The sequence below is a fragment of the Rattus norvegicus genome, chromosome 3 (genome assembly GCF_036323735.1).
Source record: "Rattus norvegicus strain BN/NHsdMcwi chromosome 3, GRCr8, whole genome shotgun sequence".
Taxonomy (NCBI): Eukaryota; Metazoa; Chordata; class Mammalia; order Rodentia; family Muridae; genus Rattus; species Rattus norvegicus.
This window is the reverse complement of record NC_086021.1, coordinates 139062806-139085849: the sequence shown is the minus strand read 5'-3', so window position 1 is coordinate 139085849 and position 23044 is coordinate 139062806. Positions and strand designations below refer to the sequence as shown.

General features: G+C 47.1%; 1 long non-coding RNA gene across 1 annotated transcript in view; it reads right to left on the bottom strand.

Moving 5' to 3' along the window:
* Nucleotides 1–21545: 21545 nt before the first annotated feature.
* Nucleotides 21546–23044, bottom strand: part of LOC102550049 (uncharacterized) — a 36052-nt gene continuing 34553 nt past the window's right edge. Inside the window, exon 7 of the long non-coding RNA XR_005502466.2 lies at nt 21546–22143. This is a non-coding gene — a long non-coding RNA (uncharacterized LOC102550049). The remainder of the gene's footprint in view (nt 22144–23044) is intronic.

Genomic DNA, 23044 nt, shown 5'->3' with positions numbered 1-23044 from the left:
TATCGGTCCTTGACAAGTTTCCCCACAAACTTCTCTGCTGACCCTAAGACTTAGAGGAAACAACTTCCCAAGTGCTACACATCTATGTTTCTACATTAAAGTAGGGACATGAATAACCCTGGATTCTGAGTGAGAGTTGGAAGGTGGAGCATGCAGGGTGTGGGAAAGCGCCCTGGGACATGCAGGGTGTGGGAGAGCACCCTGGGACATGCAGGGTGTGGGAGAGCGCCCTGGGTTACTAAAATAGACAAAATGTCAAATGCATGTTATCCAAGAGCCTCAGCCTTCTAGTTTTTTCTAGCTGGATGCGGCTATCTGTTTACACTGATGGGGATAGTGGCAAGAACTAGGTTTGGAGGTGTGCTAGCAGGTCTTGACACACACCAGCTGTAAGGCATTTTCTTAATTAGTGATTAATGGGGGATAGCCCAGCCCATTGTGGGTAGGGTAGTACCATCCCCGGGCTGGTGGCCCCGTGTTCTATAAGAAAACAGGCTGAACGTGATGCTTTGTGTATGCTTGGCCCAGGGAGTGGCACTATTAGGAGGTGTGGCCTTATTGGAGTGGGTGTGGCCTTGTTGGAATAGGTGTGTCACTGTGGGATGGGCTAGCTGCCTGGAAGCCAGTCTTCTAGCTGCTTTCAGATAGAGAGATAGAACTCTCAGCTCCTCCTGCATCATGCCTGCCTGGACACTGCCATGCTCCCACCTTGATAATAATGGACTGAGCCTCTGAACCTGTAAGCCAGCCCCAATTAAATGTTGTCCGTATAAGAGTTGTCTTGGTCATGGTGTCTGTTCATAGCAGTAAAGCCCTAAGACACTGAGCAAGCATGGAAGCAAGCAGTAAGCAGCACCCCTCCATGGCCTCTACATGAGCTCCTGCTTCCAGGTTCTTGCCCTGCTTGAGTTCCTGTCCTGGTGTCCTTTGATAACCTCCCCAACTTGCCTTTTGGTCATGGTGTTTTTGTTGCAGCAATAGAAACCCTAAGACAGGCGGACCATGTGTTCTGTGTGCGGTCTGCTCAGCCTTGAAATCAGGGGACTTGTTTTGCAGATTCTGCACTACATAGATCTGGAACTTACCAGAATGAGGTCTGCATTAGGCTTTGGAATAACCTTTAAGCCAGGCAGGCCCATGGGAAAGAATCAAGATCCCCCCCGCACCCCAGACACAAAAAGGACAGCTGGGTCTGCTTGAAGATGATAGAGTCAGAAGACACAGTCAAATAACTGGGCAACAGGGGTTAAAGTGACAGTTCCTGCAGTCACGCTGATAGATTAGTTAGAAAACTGTTGAGGCCGTCTTTCAATGACCACACAGTGTGCAGCTGCCAGGTTCAGCTTGGAGGTGCTCCACAGTGCCATGCCCTCTTAGCTCCTTCTTCATAGACACTGCAGAGCACCTCTGCTTACTTCCCACAGGGAGCCATGACCCAGGGCTGGGCAAACTGGCACAAAAACCCTTTGGTTTGTCCAAACCCACTGGCCCTGAGTCCCAAGTTCACTTTTATAGATTCATTTGCATTGCTCAGCAAGCCCTGGGTTCCCTTGTAAAGTTCTTTCTTCATTCATGTCCTTCGGAAATATGCGCTTTGGTGGTGAGGAGTAGGTCTAAGTTTTAACATCATTCAGAACTCCTTTACGGAGGGGCCCAAACTCCTTTACGGAATCACAGGCTGCTTTCAGGGGCTGAAGAACATGCCTTGCTTCCCTGCTCTGTGGGAAGGAGGGAGACCACACTTCCATCCCATAAACCTCTCAGACTAGAAAGGGGTTGATGTGGTAGGGGAAACCCTAAGGCGGTAAATGGTAATCCCAAAGATGGGAGGAGAAAGATCGCTGACCCATATCATCGTGGTCAAATTAATTAAAGCAAGCACTTAATTAGAGTAAGCTTTTTCAGTCTGCACAAAGGCTGCCTCCCCCTAAAGTGGGGCTTAAGAGGTCAGCATTGGATGTGAGGAAGACAAAGATTTTATAGCTCGGGGTAGGCAGAATAAATGAGGTTACAGGAGTAGAATACAAACACAAGTTATTCCTAATCACCTCCTAAAACAAAGATGGGCATTGAGAAACAGAGGTTTAGTCATGAACAGGGATAAACCTAGTTCGTCCTTACTATAAGTTGGCGTTTAAGCCTAAGATAGAGACAGGCTGGCTCTCCATAGTTAGATCACACTCCTTTGGTAAGTCACTTGCTCTGGAAGCCTCGTCACTCACCAGAAGAAGATATACCTTCCAACTTTGCTCCCAAACCCTGTGTCAACCTTGCTTTAGCCCCAGAAGATCATAAAGACACCCCCCCATGAAATCAACTTAATTTAGCAAGTTTAACACTATAGAAAGCTGCCAAAGAGCTTCCAATGTGGTTGTTCCGTTTTCTGTTTCTATCTACCATATGTAAATGCAATCACTGTCTTTCTAACTGTAGTCTCACCAAAGACAAATAACATTTCCTGGACTATCTGGCATTGGGTATAAGATGCAGGACCCTGGCCGCACTGAACTTTCATTCTTTCCTGGCTGACTTCTCTCTCCTCTCCCACTGAAACAGTCTGGCTACACATCTCAAGCTGGCCTTGAACTTCCTCAGCCTCATAAGTGCTGGGATTGAATTACAGGTATGTGGCATAAATGGCTGGCCTCCTCTTCTTTATGCACCATAGTCCTAACTGGGATAAGTCGTTAGTCCTTCCACAGTACAGCTGTTTCTAGGCTGATCACATTCAGAACTGTCCTAGGATTCTGGTCCTGCATTCCAGACCTGATGAAGTTCTTTCCTTTCCCGTGCCTGGCTATGTCCCCTCAAGGCCCCACCAACACATGTTATGGTTTGCATATGCTTGGCCCAGGGAATGGCAATATTTGGAGGTATAGCCTTGTTGGAGTATATGTGTCACTGTGAGAGTGGGCTTTAATGCCCTAGTCCTAGCTTCCTGGAGGTCAGTATTCTGCTAGCAGCTTTCAGATGAAGATGTAGAACTCTCAGATCCTCTTGTACCAGGCTTGCCTGGATGCTACTATGTTCCCACCTTGATGATAATGGACTGACTGATCCTCTGAACCTGTAAGCCAACCCCAATTAAATGTTGTCCTTCTAAGACTTGCCTTGGTCATGGTGTCTGTTCATTACAGTAAAACCCTAACTAAGACAACACATGTTCATAAATTTGTATTACCAGGGAAACACACACACTTCATAAGAATCTACTCCCTCTGCAGATTGCAGGTAATCCAGTGCCACTGAATATGTCCCAGTTATTTTCACAAGTCCCCAAATTGTCTCACTTTAGCTCAGCACTGGTTCTCTCCTAGAAAACCAAGGTCTTACAAGGCACACAGGGGCGGCACCATACCATGGACCCTGGCAGTCTAGCCTAAGCCTCCAATTTACAACCACTTATCTTCTTGAACTTGCTAACCTCAGACCACAGTAAATCTGTTTATCATACGTAAATGGGAGTGGGGCTCTGTTAAAGTCTGTAGAGTTGTTACAAATGCCTTCCCTTCCCTTACCTGGGTTGACAGATGACACTGGGAGGTTATCCTTCCCAACTTGTCCCTAACAACTGGTTGACACAAGGGTATAGTGAGGACAGCAATGTGACCCATTCTCACTTTAAAGCTCCCAATGATATTGGGATAAAGTTAGAAATCAGCTTGGATCCCATCCCTGTTGAGTCCGGATCCTACCCTGGTCCATTTTTCCCCTCTGTGCTCCCCTAAACACTACATTGGTAAGTCACTTATTCCAGAATCCCCTTCACAGCCTCTTACTCTGGAAAAAAGCATATCTTGCTACTTTGCTCCTCAAACCCTATGTCAACCTTGCTTTAGCCCTAGAAGATCATACAGACCCCATAAAATTGGCTCCTACCTATAGGCCTTTCTGTAAGCTTGAGGTGCTAGGAGGTCCATAGGACCAGGTTGGTACCTGCATGCACACTCCTAACCCTTTTCTACTCTCCTTGTCCCACTGCATCTATCCGAGGAACGCCCCTCCCCCAACCCCCCCCTCGTGATCATATTCCCCCATGCAGAGCTGCTTTCCTACTGAAATCATATGGAGTATGGTGGATTCACCTGGCCTTTGAAAAAGTCTTGATACTCAGTGCTCCTGTCCTGTTGCATCAGTGCCCCTGTCCCAGTGCATCAGTGCTCCTGTCCCAGTGCATCAGTACCCCTGTCCCATTGCATCAGTGCCCCTGTCCCATTGCATCAGTGCCCCATCCCACTGTATCAGTGCCCCTGTCCCACTGCATCAGTGCCCCTGTTCCATTGCCTCAGTATCCCTGCTCTTGGGAGAAAGCCAGAAACAATTTACCCAAGCTACTGAAGCTAATGCTGCTTTTTGGGCCCCTTGCATATTCCTGCAATTTTGTAACCACAGGTTGTTTTGTTCTGTTTCTTTGTTAGTTTATTTGAAATAGAATCTTAACTTTGTAGCCTTAGCTAGCCTGGAAATGGCTATATAAAACCAGCCTGGCTTCAGATTCACAGAGTTCCACCTGCCTCTGCCTCCCAGGTACTGGGATTAAGGGATCCACCACATCCATCAGCCTCAATCATAGTTTTTATTCTGAAGAGAGTTCCCAGTCAACATCAACTCAGGCCTCACAGAACCTAACTCTGCCCTTGGAAAAACTGTGGCTCTGAATGGGAAGACAATTTGCCCAGGACACAGGCCTGGTGGCAACAGAAGCAGGATGCTGCCTGCCTTTGCTGTTTCCCAAATTCTTTGCCAAGTCTACATTCTATGACCCTCCTGGAAACTCCCCTAGGCCCACAGAGGTAGGCTCCAGGACCCAGCCCTTTTGTCCTCAAACCTGCCTCACACAACTTTCCTGGCTGCCAGCCATCGGCTCCTCCCTGTGCTCTGGCTCATGATTGTGGGATCTTGCCAGTTCAGAATGTGCTTGGATAAAGCTATATTTAAATCTCAGTGGTACCTACATACGTGTCATCACTGGATATACACACAGAGTCATATGAGGACCTGTTGGCCTGTGTCTTCTTTGTTGTTGTTGTGTTGTTTTGTTTTATGATACAGGGTCTTTCTGTGCAGCTCTGTCTGTCTTGAAAGTCGCTCTGTAGACCAGGCTGGTCTTGAACTCAGAGATCTCTTTGCCTCTGCCTCCCAAGTGCTGGGATTAAAGGGCATGCAGCACCACTGCCTGCCTTCCTGTGTCCTCTTAAACAGCTAACACGGCAGGGCACTATGGGCACCATAGGCACTGTAAGGCACCATGGAGGTTGAACTTTTATCAGTCAACAGAAGCCTATTTAGGGTCCCAGTCATGCAGGCCAGCAGTCAGGACTGGGCAGTTTGTCTCAGTTCGATCTTCTCATACATATGCAATCAGATGCCAGGCTGGCTAGGACCTACAGTCAAGTGGCATATCTTATCTCTGTCCAATGCAGGCATTCATACTCCAGTGAAGCCTGAGTGTATATACAATGACTGGCAGAATTCCATGACAGCAAGTACAACTGACCACAGTCTCTAAGGATCTCAGCACTTACACAGCATTTTTTTTTTAATCCACATTCAATGGCACAAAACAAGTGATAGCCCAAATATTATGATTAATTTTATATGCACTGTGTTTGGGTACAGTATGCAGTTATTGGTCAGATATTACTTTGGTTATTCCCATGATGGCTTTATTTTAATTTAAATTAGAAGACTTCAACTAAAGCCTAAGAACTTGTTTCCATGATGCACTTGGGCCTCATCTAATCAGTTGGCAGCCTAAACAGAACAGAGACTCACCTCTCCCCCAGCATCAGGGACCTCTGCAGTACAATGAAGGCCTTCAGACAGAACCCAAAGCTCTTTTCTTAGTCTCCAACCTGCCAGCTTATTTTGCAAACTTTTGTGGCTCTGTGAGTGAGTTAATTAAAATAGTTCTCTCATTCACCTGCATATCCTCTTGATTCTGTTTCTCCAGAGAACTCTGACTAATGTCCTAGCCCAGATTCAAGGGGTGGAAACAGAGTCTTTGCCTTTGATGAGATGGATAGCTAAGCCATGTGATAAGAGGCGGGGCATGGGAGGGGCCTAGCCCAAGCACCTTTGTCACTGAGTGAACCAACACAAGCTGGAGAATGGAGTGAGTATGAGCAGAGTTTGGAACTTGCAACCTTTGGCATCTGAGTTTGAGCACTGACACTTCACTGTCCAATCAAGGGAACTTTTAACAATCCCTGTGCTCCATTGTGTTCCCAAGCTTCTGTGAAAAGGAAGGGACTCTACTCCCGGATTTGTGACTATGGGTCTCTCCTATACACCTATCCCCAACCTCTTTAGATTCCCGAGACCTCCAGTATCTTCCACCACTTATCTCAAATCCCCCGGGGAGAATTTTAAAAGCTGCACTAATCCGCCTGAAAATTATTATGCATTCTGGAAGAGCTTTAGTTTGATCCCCCATGAATCCCCAAAATAGTTGGCAAAATGGCCGGGACATACTGAGCCTCCCAGAAGCCAGCCCTGAATGAACAAACGGTGGAAAGACTCATGCCTGATTTAGAACACACAGAATCTTCAATGCTGAGACCAGCAATGCCTACATCCAGCTGTACAGTGTGGGTCCTGGTCCCAAATAAGCAAGACAAGGGGCAACCACTTAGCCTGGCATAGCCCCTGTGCTATACCATCCATGCTTCCTCTGTTCTATTAGCCAAACATGCCATCCTACAATTGTTTGACCAGTTGGCTACCTCCAAGATTCTAGCTCTACTTGGGCTCTTGTTTATACCCCTCTTCCTGGGTCAGACAGGACCAGTTGGCCTTGTACTGGTTCCTTCCCCTTTTCTGCCTGTGGGCCTCTGAGGAGCTGCAGTGAATGGATGGTGGTTAGTAGTACCTCAGGAACCCAGGGCAAGAGTATTGTCAATCTATGAGACAGCAAGAACAGATTCCAGAAAACACAGTAGGGGACCTGAGACCCACAGACTCCAAGGTTCAGCTCTCCATCTGTCACAAACCCACCCCACATGACTTAGGTCAATTTTGCTTCTCAGTTTGTCTGTCTTATAAGAAAGATCTAGAAGAGATTCTATAAAGGCCTCCCTACCTTTCTGGTGCCACATAACTTCATGAGTCCCAGCTGCATGAAACTCCAGTTTCTCAAGTCATCCACAATAGGAGCCTGCTTGGCAAGGCACCCTGTATGGGCTCTGTCTTCCTCATCTTACCAAACTAGCATTTACAGCCCTGTTTGTCTGCTTCTAGTGCACCATAAAGACACTACCCAGCCTGCCAGACACAAGCAGCCTGTGATCAGAATGCTGCAAGGGCTAGTAGCAGGCATCAGAACCCAGGGCTAGGTGGGAGGCTTGCCTGTCTTGTTTCTATTCTGGACCCAAATCCCATAAGAAAGCATGAGAGGGTGCTGGCAGGACTCCCCTGTTGTCCCAGAACAGCAGCCAAGGCTTAAAAATTAGGACAAGAGGTAAGAGGTCCCCGAATTCTAGAGTGAGCAGTAAGTGAGTCACTGGCAGCCTGGTAGCCTGACTCTTGACTTCCTGAAAGTGTGGAGACCTGCTCTTCCACACGTTCTGCCTGAACAAAGGTCAGAGGTGGAGTGAGAAAGGCTGTAATGAGGATGTCACCCGTAGTGACAGGACTTCCCTTTGGCTTTCTGAAGCAAGGGACTGCTTAGGAAGTCCAAGTTAACTGGGGAACTATTTAATGTGTTTGTTTGGAAATCCCTGCATACCTATTATTTTAGGCAGCATGTCTGACATAGTGGTTATCTTTGTCCCACCCATTCTATATCACTGACTCATCCCTTACTTTCCAGGAGGGTGAGCAGCCTCCATTCCGGCCTCTGTGTCTCCTCTCTCAGGCTCCTGTCCACTCCAGTCCTAAAGCAGGCCTCTGACTAGGGGTATGGCCTGTGGCAGAGTGCTTGCCTGGCCTGCACAAAGCAGTGGATTTGATCCCTAGCACACCCAAAACATTGAGACAGAGTGGCATATAACTGTAGCTCCAGGTATGTGGGAAGCTGAGGCAGGGGGATTGCTTACCTCGGTAGTTCAAGACCAGTCTGGGCAACATAGTGAGACTCTGTCTCAAACAAATACATCTTCCAAAATCAGGTTGGCAGACTAGAGCTCATGGATCAGCTGTGGCTGCCTGTGACTTGTTTTTGTGTCATTCGTGAGCTAAGAATGGTTTTTACATTTTATTTTTAGACAAAACAAGACTATGTGACACATATTTGCCAAAGCCTGCTATAAAGTCTGTATCGCATCTGGCTTAAGGGAACATCCTCCCGACGCCTGATACCTCTCAGACCTGATAGCTTAAGCCTGCACCCAGAATATCACCCCCCCATGCCAGTCAATGACCTAACATTCCAGACCTCACTCCAGATGATGTCCCTTCAGCCCAGCCCAAAGCTGCTCACCTTTCCCTGCTCAGCCTATACAGCAGGGGGCAGCTGCCACATGCTCATACCAAATCACAGTGACCAGTGAGTGACAGAGGGAAGGGCAACATGGGCTACAGGCACCCCATGCCTACATGGTCCCTGTTTCTAGTGGTTTCCTTGGCCCTTTCCCTCTTCAAAGGATCTGTAACAACTTCTGTGCCATTGCTAACTTCCTTTTCAGCTCTGCATCACCCGTAGGACCAACTCCTTGTGTTTAATTGCCTCCGTTTAAATGGTTTTTGTTTTCCTGCTAGGGCTCTGACACATCGTCCTCCCACGCATCCACGCACTCAAGAGTTTGCTCAGTACTCTGCCTTTGACATTTTTACTCAAATAACATGTTTTTACTCATGACTTCAGAAGATGATTGGATATCTGTGTTGTTCATTCAAGGCCAAGGGTCAATAAACTACAATTAAACCCAGCTCACTGCCTCCCTCCGGGCTTTGGAACATAGCCACACCCATTCATTTACATACTGTCTGGCTGCTTTCTGTTTTAATTTTTCCCAGCAATGAATAGTAGCCATTTTTCTTTCCTTGATTGTGAGTGAGTGAGTGTGTGTGTGTGTGTGTGTGTGTGTGTGTGTGTGTGTGTGTGTGTTTGTAGATCAAACCCAAGGCATCCACATGCTATCCCTCTCCACCTGTTTTCAAACCCAAACATGGTGGAAAGACAGAACCAACTTGCACAAACTGTCCTCTGACCTCCACGTATTCACTGTAGCATGCGCTTACTGAGTCATGCACACATACAACTTTTTAATGTAATGAAAAAACATTTTTTTTAAATGCAGAATTCAAGGCCCCATCCCAGATGTACCCAGTCAGTGTCTACATTTTAATGAGAGCACCAGAAAAGTGAGGTACAGGTCTGCTTGAGACGTGTGGCTCAGGCATCAGAGAACGGCCACCCAGCAGTCCCACCTGGTTTTGGTGGCCTGTGGCCTTTGTTCGTACTGGAGGCTTCATCCCTGTAAGACACCAAGCTGTTGCCATCAGGGGAGGCTTTCAGCAGCTGTTCACTTGCTCATTGCCCTTGCAGGTCCTCTGCACCAGAGATAGCTCACTTCCTCCTCCTGGGGCTGCTGGAACTGCTCACAACAGAAACATCCCAGAGCTCTCGGCTGCCCCAGAAGTAAATTCTTTCCAACATAAGTAAAGACTTGTCTGTCCAGCTCAGGTTTCTTTGGAATTGGTATTTACCTACCCATCCCCCAGGGTTTGTGGGTACCTGATACACTACCTACTGAGAGAAGTCAGGGAGGGGCAGCCGTAGGAGAAAGGGTTAGAGGAAAGCCAGGAGCTTAGCTGTTGCTGCCTCTGTATCCTTGGTCCTTCTGGAAATGTTCCAGGCCACATCTGGAAATCACATCTGGAAGCCATGATGTTGCTGGACTTTTCAGAGCAGCAAAGAGGAAGGGGGGTGGGGGCTGTGCTGACGTCAGTACAGACCACCCAGGAGCCTTAGCCAGAGCATTAAGCAGGAAGACTAATTTCTCCACCATAGTCCTGTCCCCACTCCAACCCTGACTCCAACGCCTGATGAGGACAGAGCCAGCTACAGCCCAGCACCCGACACTGATGCCATCTTGAGCCCTCTTCTACCCTAAGCTACAGGGACTCTATTGAAGCTGACACATCCTCCCTCTGTGGATCCTTCCCTCCCTGACATCAGCCCTCCCCCAAACAGATCCCTTCTCCTTTTCCATTCCCTCCTAGATTCCTCCTCCGAGTAGCCAATGTCTCTTAAATTAAAAACCAAACCATAAACTAATGAATAAATGTGCAGTCCAAAAGATTTACAAGATGCTTCCCCACAGTGAGCCTCCTCCTCTACAAGCTTAGAATTCCTACAGTTGTTCTGCAGCCATCAACAAGCCTAAGAAAGAGCTGAACAATGAGAGCTTCCAGCCTGGGGCATCCTGGGCCTCAGGGCCCAAAATCTCACCGAACTGCCATTTATCTTAGTCTCACATCTTCCCAGTACTGGCTTCCAAATCACAGAGACCATCACTCGGGTCTTTTATCCAGCAGTCACCTGCTGACATCCCAAGCTCTGTTAATGGTTATAGACCTTCACTGACTCAGAGACCTGTTTCCTTCCCTCCTATCCCTTAAAGCATCCTCCCCCACACCCACACACACCTATCCATCTTGGAATGCAGGCAAATCCTATCCCTGTCTTTCTAGTCACTACTGATCAACTCCCAAACAGAGTCCTCCAATCTCTTGGACTCTTCTAGTCTCCCTTCCACCGACTTCCCTTGAACTTTTTTGATAGATGGATTGCAAAAGTGACCAGTTATTCCTCATGCCCTCTGCACATATAACTGTGTTATCATCCCCCATTAAGAAATATCCTTGAGTTTGATTCTCCCTGTGGGTTGCTTTGGCTACTACAACCTGACACAAATCTGTGTGAATTTCTATTTTTTGGGGAAATCTGTGTAGTCATTACAAAAGTAAGCCCTCAATAGCCTTCTGAACCATGAGAAAAAGTGTTACCCAGGGACCCCACTGACCCAGGCAAGGATCAGCCAGATGCCAACCATCTGAACCAACCCCCAGCCAGCTGCCCATAAAGGTGTGAGAGAGCTACTAAGATTGGATTACCACCCTAGACAGAAGAAGCATGCAGAAGAGCCGTACATCACTGAGAAATAATAGATCATTAGGGTTTTAAGCCAATAAATTCTGTAGGGCTGGGGAGGTAGATCAGGTTACTGCGTGAGGACCTGAGTGACTGAAATCGTGCACATAGCTGGGTGTGGAGGCTCATGCTCGTTATCGTGGTGCTGGGAGCTGGAGCTGGACAGATGTCTGGGTCTTGCAAGCCAGCCAGGCCAGCCTAATCAGTGAGTCTGGTCTGGGTTCCCAGTTCCTGTAGCAAAAAACAGCAGGGCCTGGAGTGGCACCGACTTTTCATCTCAGCACTCAGAAGGCAGAGGTGGATAGATCTCCATAGTTAAAGCCAGCCTGGTCTACATAGCAAGTTCCAAGTCAGCCAAGGCTACACAGTAAAACTGGCTCAAATAAATAATAGGCAAATAAAGTAGGTGCAGAAAGGATGGCTTAGCCACTGTAAGAAACATAAAATACGACTCTTTCCTATCATACACTTTAAGACTTGTGCTTAGCACAAGGAATTCAAATCTTTTTACACCACCCCTACCTTGTAAGATTGATGCAAATGTTTTAATTCCTACCTAGTAAAACCTTTGTTTACAGAATGGCCCTCATATGTCTCCCTTGAATATGATTGCCAAGAGCAATGACTTCTTTCTCCTTGGTGAACTGACCTTTTCCCCTTCCTTCATTTCTGGTGTGCCAACATATTTCGGACTTGCCAATTAAATTAAGACTATGAGGTCAGAGCTCCCAGCCAATGGGGAAAAGACACAGTCACTGAGTTAGAATAAAAACCAAATGTACTTCTTGTGTCCATGTGTTTGCTCTTCTGACCACACCCTTTTGAACAAGAGTAAAGTTTGCCTGCCCAGACACTTCAGCTAGAATGGCGGTCTCCTTCTTTGTGACCCTGAACTTATTTCTATCATTGTCAAGCCTAAGAATCTAAGTTCAATCCCCAGGATCCACACGTTAAGAGGACAGATGGCCCTTTACATCCACACACATATCATGGTGTGTGTGCATCTACATACATACACATAGATAGATAGATAGATAGATAGATAGATAGATAGATAGATAGATAGATAGATAGATAAGGGGGGATCTGTTCCTCCAGAATAATACCTGAAATCAACCTCTGGCCTCCACAGGTATGTACACATGCGTTCCTGTTTGTGCAACACACACACACACACACACACACACACACACACACATTCTCAGATGGTTTGTTTCACAGCAAAAACAAATTAATAAGCCCTTTGTCCCCACACTGACTGTCAGGGACCTCCCAGAGCAAAGCCTACACTGCAGGTAACAGGTTTTCCTAACAAAGATCATTTCCCACAGTTCTGAAAACCTAATCCCCAGAGCGTCCCTGGCATAGCTCTGGTGGGAACAAATCCCATCCTTTGTTCATTCGGTGTCTCCTCCACGCCTGGCCCAGAGCCCCATCCCCTAGCCCCACCCTAATTTACCCTCTTTTTCCCATCTCTTAAAACATCCTTCAATTCCAGATCTACCTCACTCTACAGTGGCCTGGGGTGGTGCTGGTGGCGGTGGCGGCGGCAGTGATGGTTGCTGTTGTTTAGCTCCTGGGCTGGAGAGCCTCACCCTTACCATCCAGGTACAGAACTCACCCCAGTCCAGGCAGCGTGCCTTGGAGGTGGAGGCTTCCCTCTTCATGGGGAAAGACAACACGAACTCGGCATGCACTCTTTGGACATAAAAACCCCTAGGTCACAACTGACCCTCCGCCTAGAGCTGAGGTGAGTTTTTCTGGGCAGGCTTCAGTCTGGCCGGGCACTTGCTGTCTTAGTTAAGTTTCTATTGCTGTGATTAAACACCATGACCAAAAGCAGCTTGAAGAAGAGTGTATTTCATCTTATAGATGTCATCATCCAGGAGTTTCAGGCCAAGAGCTCAAGCAGAGCAGGAATGTAGAGACAGGAGCTAACACAGGGGTCATGGAGGGATGCTGCTTACTACCTTGCTCTCTGTGCTTTGCTCAGCCTGCTTTCTTTTTTTTCTTTTTTTTTCTTTTTTTTTTTCGGAGCTGGGGACCAAACCCAGGGCCTTGTGCTTGCTAGGAGCTAAATCCCCAACCCTCAGCCTGCTTTCTTACACTATCTAGGACCACTACTCAGGGATGACACCACTCACAATGGGCTGGGTTCTCCCATATTAACCACTAATCAAGAAAATGTCCCACAGGCTTGCCCACAGGCCTTTTGTATGGAGACATTTTCTCAACTATGGTTCCTTCTTCTCTGGTGACTCTAGATTGTGTTAAGTTGACAAAAACCTAGCAAACACATTTCTCAGATACAAATAGGTGGGATAACCAAGGGGGCATATGTATCTCATAAGTATGGGGAACTCAGAGTCTGTGGGCCTCTCTTGATCAATAGGAGCCAGTGGGTAAATGCTTCTAGCCAGAAAAACATTCTGAACCATTTCAGAAGGCTTCATGAGGAAGGCCATGATGGCCTGGAGCCCTGAACACCCACAGCATTAACCAGCTTGGTGACCCATCTCATATGGGCTTTCTTCTCAGGTTCAGTCCTCTGTCCATCTGTCCTGCTTCCTACAATCACATTCTCAAACAAATTGCTTCTTCATAAATCTTTTTCTCAAGCTCTCCTTCAGGAGACCTAGGCCAAGATAGCAGCCAGATGTCAGAGAAGTTAAGTCATTTGCTCAACATCACACAGCTTGGACATATGCCAATTATACTAACAGAAGGTGAGAGTCCATACAGAGCTGTGATCACTTAGGATATGACAGTCATCATCAATCACGTGCAGTCATATGACTAAAACGGAGAAAATGATGACACCATTTGTAAGTGGCCAAACCAGAAAAGTCTGATTAAGACACATATGCGTGGCCAGTATTGCTTGATTAGTTGATTAATGCCTCTCCCAGCATGACTCTGAGAACATATGCGGAATATGCATACATAAATCAGATTAAACTGTTAGATTTATTTTATTTTATGTGTAAGAGTGTTATACCTACATGTAGGTATGTGCACCTGGTGTGTGTGTACAGTGCCCACAGAAGTCGGACATTGGCTCCCCTGGAACTGGAGTTACAGAGTTGTGCAAGGCCATGTGGATTCTGGGGATTGGATCTGGGACCACTGGAAGAGCAGTCAGTGCTCTTCACCATAGAGCCACCTCTCCAGCCTCATGTTTTTACTTTTAATGATCCAAGTTATGTAGCCAGGCACGATGGCACACATCTTTAATTAAAACACTTGGGAGGCAAAGGCAGGCAGATCTCTGAGTTCAAGGCCAGCCTGGTCTACAAAGTAAGTTCCTGGACAGCCACATTGTGTAAAGAGACTTTGTCTCAAAAAAGGAGAAAGGAGGAGGAGAAGGAGGAGGAGGAGGTTGTAAGAATATTACAGCTCAGGCTCCAATCCCTTTGTCTATGTTTCTATTTCCTCTGAGGCAGTGACCTTTTCTATGGAGTTAGAGCCACATTGGAGATTGTCTTGTATACAGGAGCTCATGCTCTAGAAGTGTCTTCTACAATACACATTTTCCTTTATCATTTTGTCCAGGAGCTTTCTTTTACACCCCATGCAGTATATAGAATGTGGACAGACCATACGTTAGTCACTTTTCTTTTGGTAGACACGTAGGCTGCTGTTAATCTAGTTTCTACAGTTCTTAACATTGACACAATCCTGAGTTGACTTTTTAAAGCTCCTAATGACTGACACAGGCTTCATCCCCTGCCTGACACAGTTAACTTTGAACTCTAAGTCGAGAGTCAGAACACAGCCAAGGAAGAAGAAAGAGCAAGCACCATCCTAGCCAGAGGTCAGGCTCCGAGTGGAACATCAGCTATTTATTGACTTGACACAAGCGACAGTCATCTGGGAAGAGGGAACCTCATGTGAGAAAATGGCCTTTGGGCACGTTTGTGAGGCATTTTCTCAGTTAATGATTGATGTAAAAGGATACAAGTCTCTGTGGGTGTTTCTGCCCTGGAGCCGTGGCCCTGGGTTCTATAAGAGAGCAGGCTAAGCAAGCCAAGAGGAGCAAGTCAGCAAGCAGCACCCCTCCCCATGGCCTCTGCTTCAGCAATGACTATGGAGGAGCCTGCTCCCTAGTGTTTCATTCTCTTTATGTGAACTTCAGGCAAAAACAAGACAAAACTGGCTAGGTCACGGCATATGCCTTTAATCCTAGCTCCCAGAAAGCAGAGGTGAATTCCAGACCAACCTGATCTGCACAGCAAGTTCCAGGACAGCCATGATGTTTTAGAGTCTGTATTAAAAAAAAAAAAAAAAAGGCTATGATCAGAAGAATCATTTCCTCTGAAGGGTCAGATAAAACTAGCAAGGAGGGTGGAAGAGACTCTCTGGGGATGCTGGACATATGCGTGCTGGTCTAGATGGTCGTTACACAAATGCATAAATGGGCAAGGAAAAAAAATCACTAACCCAAATCATTCAGAAGCGAATATTTTATAATACGTGGACTAAAATACAATCTTTTAAAAAGGCACAATGTAAACAGCTATTGGGACAAAACACAGTGGTCTGCAGAGTTTTTTCTCTCATTTTTCTTTGGGCATTTTTTGTCTTGTCGGTCTTTTGCTTTTTCATTGTGGTTTATGTTTTTGTGGAGTTTTTGCATGTCTTGTTTTAGTTTTTTTTTTTCTTTTTTAAGAACAAGAAAGAACATAAAGGGTAGGTAGGGAGGTGGGAGGATCTGGAAGGGATTGGAGGAGGGGAAAACACAATCACAATATATTCTGTAGGAAAAGTATTTTAATTTTTTCAACTGAACAGAAAAAGATAGCTGTGGGGGGTAGATTCTTCTTGGACCACACAGCTGCTCATAATAGATTCTAAATGTGTAATACTGTGGTGGCAGGAGAAAGAGGGACCGTCATCCTTTCTTTTTCTGAACACCTCAAACCCCTCCCATCATTTGGAGGAACCCAGCATACCGATTTGTCTTCTCGGATGATGAGGGCTTCGGCTCAGAGCCAAGCTCAGCCTTGTCTCAGTCACGCTTCACAGAGCTCAGAGTTTGGCATCACAGAAAGGAAGGGACAGCCAAGAACACAGCCGCATCGACAGCGGTGCCGATGGTAACTCACGAGCACATTCCTCTCATGCCCAGTCCTTCTGATGGATCCCAGAAGGTACCCTGTAATCAATTAATAAACTCCCCTCCACTGAGGCCAGAGTCAATGTCTGACCAAGACCAAATACCCTGTCAGTAAATGCTGTCTTGAAGAGACCAGAGATCCGGGTGGTGTCCTAAGCCATTCCAGTTCATCAGGTTCCAGATAGTGAGAAGTGGTCCCATGACCAGCTCAAGTCACAGGGGAGGGCCATTGAGTAGGCAAGGGCCCTAAAATGGCAGAAAAACCGACCTAGCTAGGGATACTAATTTTAGCTGTGAATGTGGGGGCTGGGCGTCACCATTCTTGCTATATTGAGAAGTAAGGCAGGGCTAGCCCATTTAACAAAATGCACAGAGCTGGATTCTCATAACCTAGGAAGAACATTAGGGACTGTTTTCAAAGGAGAGGGGAGAGGCAGCAAAGTGCAAGCTGGGCTTCCGGCTGTCCTTAACAAGAGCAGACTGACCTTGAGATGTGAGATACAAGCTGCGGATGTGGCTCAATAGAGAGCACTTGTCTAGCATGAGCGAGGCCCGGGGCTACATTCCCAGCACTACATAAAGCACAAAATAAAAAACAGGGAAGAGTGAGTGAATGCTCACAGGGAAGAACACTTTAGAGGTCATGGGCATATGAGTAAATGTACAGACAAACAGACAGACAGACATCTACTTAAAGAAGAATAAGGAGGGGTTGGGGATTTAGCTCAGTGGTAGAGCGCTTGCCTAGGAAGCGCAAGGCCCTGGGTTCGGTCCCCAGCTCCGAAAAAAAAGAAAAAGGAAAAAAAAAAAAAAAAAAAAGAATAAGGGACAGAAATGGGAGAATTCCCAGCAAGCCTCATCAATAAGGAAGAAGCCAAAATGCAAGCGGGCAGAGGTCACAAGAGTGTCTTTTGTAGAAACCCTGACTAGGCTGGAAGATGCTTTCGGTGTTGGGCCAGACTAAGTGTCCAGCTTAGTGTAAAGGAAGAAGGTTTAAACATATTGGTTATCTAGTACAGTTTAAAAAAAAAAAAACAAAAACCAAATCCTTTCAAAATAAAGATGCTTGAAATGTCCTGAATTTATGTGTCTAGATCAGCTAACCAACCTTTTATTGTCTGGGGTCATGCACGTGTTTGTGGTCTCTATGAGGTGAGCTTTTTTATCACCCACTAGTGACTGGGTGAGCTAATCAGGGCCTGAGCAAGGAAACCTGTCTCTAGCTCTCTGGGGTCTCTTACCCTCCCTCAGACTTACTTGTTCACATGGCAATGTCTAAGAGACCATACAAAAGCAGGCAGGGCACTAAGGCCTAAACTCAAAAAGGACTCAAGGTTACTCCCAGCACTTCCCATCGACCAGAGCAAGCTCAGACCAGATCCCACCTCTCACTGGAAAAAAGGTATAAAAGCCAGGTACAGGTATAAAAGAACAGGGGGGTCAGTTCAAAGGGGAGCAGCCAGTGGGGATCACTTTATAATCATCCTGCTACATGACACTGATGAGCTTGACATTGCCAAACCCTGGGACTTCAAGAACACCATTAAACCACCCACTTGTTGCTTAGAAGACAGCCTACGGCCCAAGTCTCCAAGGAAAATGCCTTCCTTCCTTCCTTCCCCTGAGGCCTTCATGACCACTTGAAAAGAAATACTACCTTGGCTCTTAATGACTTCCAACTACAGCACTCATGAGTCTTTGCCCATACACTTCCTCCAGACTCTTGACCTCATTCTGTCCCTCTGTAGTCAGGAGTTAACATCCTACCCCAGTAGCCTGTTCAGCTGATAATTGTCACAATATGTAAAATGGCTTCAATGGCCCATGTGTTAAAAGTTTGCTCCTCACAAAGGTTCCATGATACCATAACATAGCCTTTAAGCACAGAGGCTTAATAAGAACTTTGAGTCACTGAGCCCTGGAGGAGGACCATGGGATACGGTCTCTCTCCTTTCTAATTCCCAGCCACCATGAAGTGAGCCTGTAGCCCCTACCACACGCTTCTGCCATGATGTTCATCCCCTGTGTAGGCCCAAGGCAATGTATCCAAGTGACTATGGACTGAAAGCCAAACAACAGCAACAACAACAACAACAACAATAACAACAACAACAACAACAACAACAACAACAACAACAACAAAAGACAGTAAGCCAGCACACTGGCTGCTTTCTTATATTTTTGGTTGTGAGCCTAGCCTTTAACGGCTGAGCCATCTCTCCAGCCCCACTGACTGCTTTCTTACATGGTTCATTTCCTTGTGTTTCTACTGAAGGTCCTAAGATCTGTTTAAACTTAAGCGACTTGCACTGTAATCCCTATCTCCAGTCTGCTCCCACCTGCAGGGAAACCGCCGGCCAAGCTAATGGATGTCTCCCAAAGGCACTTGTAAGGCAAACCTGCTCTCTCTGTTCAGTGTTTCGAGTAGCCACACCATCACAGAGCCTTTGGGTTGCTCTCTCAGAAAAACACCCCATCCCCAGCTCCCCAGCCACTTAAGCTAGACAAGACTAAAAAGCGCTTTCTTTCTTGGAAATCCTCCTCGCATGCCTAAGGACTCTTGTGCAATACCTGTCAAGACCTTTTGGTTGACATATAGTCAGTCCGTTTCACGCACTATCTCTGATCACTTAGTAAGGCTAGGTGGAGTTCCCATCCAGACTTAGGGCGTGGGGGTGTAGAGGGTGACATCTGTCTTGAGCATGAGAGTGAGTTGCAATGGACCCAGTCTGTCACCGAGGCTCCAGTAGCAAACCTGACCAATGTGGGTGAAGTTGTTTCCCTCAGTGTCCTGCTGAGACTTTTTCTGCCCCTGGTTTCCTTCTTGCTCACTTCCAGAAAGCAAACCTGTACAGTGGGCATGATTTTCCCCAGATGGAGAAATGGGTTCTAAGCTGGGAGTAGCTACCCAGGCACTGTTATAGACCGCTTAAGAACAGAACTAGGTTTTCAGTCAGGGCCCTCTAACACTGAAACCCCATCCTAAGTCCATAGAGAAGTCATGAGCAATTCTCCTAAGGCAGCAACTCAACACCCTGTCATCATCGTCTCACTGTTAAAGAGACCTTTATTGGTTGGGTGGTGGCACTTACCTTTAACCCCAGCACTCAGGAGGCAGAGGCAGGTGGATCTCTGACTTTGAGGCCAGCCTGGTCTACAGAGCAAGTGCCAGGACAGCAGGGCCACATAGAAACTCTGTCACAAAAACAAAACGAAACATACAAAAACAAAACAAGGAAGAAAGAAAAGAAAAGGAAAGGAAAAGAAAGGAAAGGAAGGAAGAAAGCAAGCAAGGAAGGAAGAAAGAAAGGAAGGAAGAAAGAAAGGAAGGAAGGAAGGAAGGAAGGAAGGAAGAAAGAAAGAAAGAAAGAAAGAAAGAAAGAGAAAGAAAAAAAGAGAAATTTTTGTTAACCAGTGCTCCACACAATTTGCTATCCTCTCCAGTCAGGTGAAATAGAATGCTCTTTGAGAGCAGCAAGGAGCTAGCTATTCTCCAGTCCATCATAGTTCCTCTGCTAGGCCCCCCTCACTCCACCTCGGCTTTCACTTTTTTTTTTTTTTTTTTTTTTTTTGCCTTTGCGCAGCTGTTTCTCAGAGAGGGCCAAAAGCCTCTGGGAAAGCAGAAGATGAAACTCCAACTAGAGCAAGAGAGACTGGGGCACTTCCAAACCTCAAAGTTATGGAAAAACCCCACTGAGGTCTTCCAGAGTACTGTGACTCAGCACCCCACAGGCGCTGCTGCAGTGGGAACTCCAGACCACAGCCTAGGCCTGGTGCCTGTTGACCAGGCAGGCAGCCTGCTTGCTTTCAGTTTGGTTCTTGCACTCTCTCAGGGACAGCTCAGGACTTACAATACATTCTATTCTCATTTGGCTTCAGAAAGTGGCAATTTCCTATTCTGATGAGCCTTGGGGCGTGTCTTAGGGTTTTACTGCCGTGAACAGACACCATGACCGAGGCAACTCTTATAAGGACAGCATTTGATTGGGGCTGGCTTACAGGTTCAGAGGTTCAGTCTATAATCAGCAAAGTGGGAGCATGGCAGCATCTACATAGGCATGGTGCAGAAGGAGCTGAGAGCTCTACATCTTCATCTGAAGGCTGCTAGGAGAAGGCTGGCCTCCAGACAGATAGGACAAGGGTATTAAAGTCCACAGCCACAGTGACATACCTACTCCAAGGCCATACCTCCTAATAGTGCCACTCCCTGGGTCGAGCATATTTAAACCATCACAGGGTGGGACCCATAGATCAGTCTGGAGTCTCTCTTTCCGACAAGTGTAGCCCTCAACTTTCACCTCCAGGACCAGATAGAGCTAGAAATGTTGTTCTTTCGGAGGTGGGGGAGGTGGGGAAAATGAAGCAGGAATGAGGGGCAAGAATCCAAAAGAGGACATGACAGACCCACAAAAGCCTTCCTGACCATGAGCTCTCCCCTCAGCCAAGAACTCCCTCCTCCAAAAAGGTGCACATCTTTGCCACCCAGTGATGAACAGGCTGCCTTCGAGGCCAGACGGGAATCTGTACACTTGTGCTAGTCAGTCACTTTGGTCTCAGGAGAACGGGGAGGTAAGGATGGAAGGAGACATAGGTTCCCCAGGTTCAGAATGAAGACTCTCCACCACTAGGGGAGACCTTCATGGATGGTCTCAAACAATCTGCAGCCACAGCCCTGGCAGCAACTGAGAAAAGACATGGTGGTCAGAAAAAGGTATAAGTGAGGCACTGCCATTCATTACCGATTACACGGGACAAGATCCAGTCACCCTTTCTGCTAAATGAGCAAAAAACTTGCTGGGGTGCAGCTATGCTGGGGTGGAGCTATGCTGGGGTGGAGCTATGCTGGGGTGCAGCTATGCTGGGGTGCAGCTATGCTGGGGTGGAGCTATGCTGGGTGGAGCTATGCTGGGGTGGAGCTATGATGGGGTGGAGCTATGCTGGGGTGGAGCTATGCTGGGGTGGAGCTATGCTTGGGTGGAGCTATGCTGGGGTGGAGCTATGCTGGGGTGGAGCTATGCTTGGGTGGAGCTATGCTGGGGTGGAGCTATGCTGGGGTGGAGCTATGCTGGGGTGGAGCTATGCTGGGGTGGAGCTATGCTTGGGTGGAGCTATGCTGGGGTGGAGCTATGCTGGGGTGCAGCTATGCTGGGGTGCAGCTATGCTGGGGTGGAGCTATGCTGGGTGGAGCTATGCTGGGGTGGAGCTATGATGGGGTGGAGCTATGCTGGGGTGGAGCTATGCTGGGGTGGAGCTATGCTTGGGTGGAGCTATGCTGGGGTGGAGCTATGCTGGGGTGGAGCTATGCTTGGGTGGAGCTATGCTGGGGTGGAGCTATGCTGGGGTGGAGCTATGCTGGGGTGGAGCTATGCTGGGGTGGAGCTATGCTGGGGTGGAGCTATGCTGGGGTGGAGCTATGCTGGGGTGGAGCTATGCTGGGGTGGAGCTATGCTGGGGTGGAGCTATGCTTGGGTGGAGCTATGCTGGGGTGGAGCTATGCTGGGGTGGAGCTATGCTGGGGTGGAGCTATGCTGGGGTGGAGCTATGCTTGGGTGGAGCTATGCTGGGGTGGAGCTATGCTGGGGTGGAGCTATGCTGGGGTGGAGCTATGCTGGGTTGGTACTGGAACATCCTGATTAGGTCACTGCAGTAAGAACAGTGCTCTGGGGGGCTGGGGATTTAGCTCAGTGGTAGAGCGCTTACCTAGGAAGCGCAAGGCCCTGGGTTCGGTCCCCAGCTCCGAAAAAAAAGAACCAAAAAAAAAAAAAAAAAAAAAAAAAAAAGAACAGTGCTCTGACAGAAGAGGGTCTCAACGACTGTATCTGCCCACTCTTTCTGAATCATGAAGTAGTCCTTTTAATTAGGTTAACTTTATGTGTCAACTTGGTGATGTCACAGTACCGAGATAATCAATCAATCAGTATTCCGGATGGTTCTGTGAAAAAAAAAAATTTTTTTTTAGATTAATGTTTAAGTCAGTAGCGTTTGAGTAAAACTTCCTTTATAGTTTGGATGTAAAGTGCCTTGCCTTTACCCAATGCTCATATGTTTAAAACTTGGTCTCCAGCTGTTAGATCTAATCACTGAGGAGTAATTCCATCTTTATGGCGTCGTTAGGAAGTGGCGGGAGCACTGGGAGGTAGGACGTAGCTGGAGAAAGTGGGTCATTTTGAACTTGACTGTATCTTGTCCCTAACCTTTCCTCTCCATTGTTTTTTTGCCTCCTGTCTGTGGTAAAGTGATAGCCGCTTGCCCTACCATATCCTCTGTGCTGTGAGATCTGCTGCCTTACCACTGTCGAGGAGCAAGGGAGAGAAATGACCACAGACTGGGTGTCGGAAACTGTGAGCCAAGCTCTTTCTCCTCTTAAGTTGTCTATGTTACGCATTTTATAAAAAACAAAAACAAACAAGTCCTCAAACTTACTAATGCACATTCATTGGATGCTATCCTATCAGCTAACAGCCTGAATAGCACAAGACTGATCTCTAGCAAGAGGAGAGACAGAGATAGATGCTGACAGAGACAGAGAGATCTGCGTCTTTTCAAAACTCATGTTTCAATGTATTGACTGTCTTACTCCTGCTTCTCTGAAGAACTCTGGTCAATATTGAAGGAAAGGAGAGTAAGGGTGTGACCTAGGGCTCAACTGGACCAAGAGCTTGTTCCTGTGTACCCCAAAATTATGCTTAAGGGACACATAAGACCTCCCGATAGGGCTGAGGTCATGAGATGCTGCCATTTCCTCAGCATCAGATCCGCCCTCCCCTCCCCTTTCCACCCAAAGGGTATGAACATGGGCTGAGGATGTAAGTTCACAGAACAAAGGGAGATCC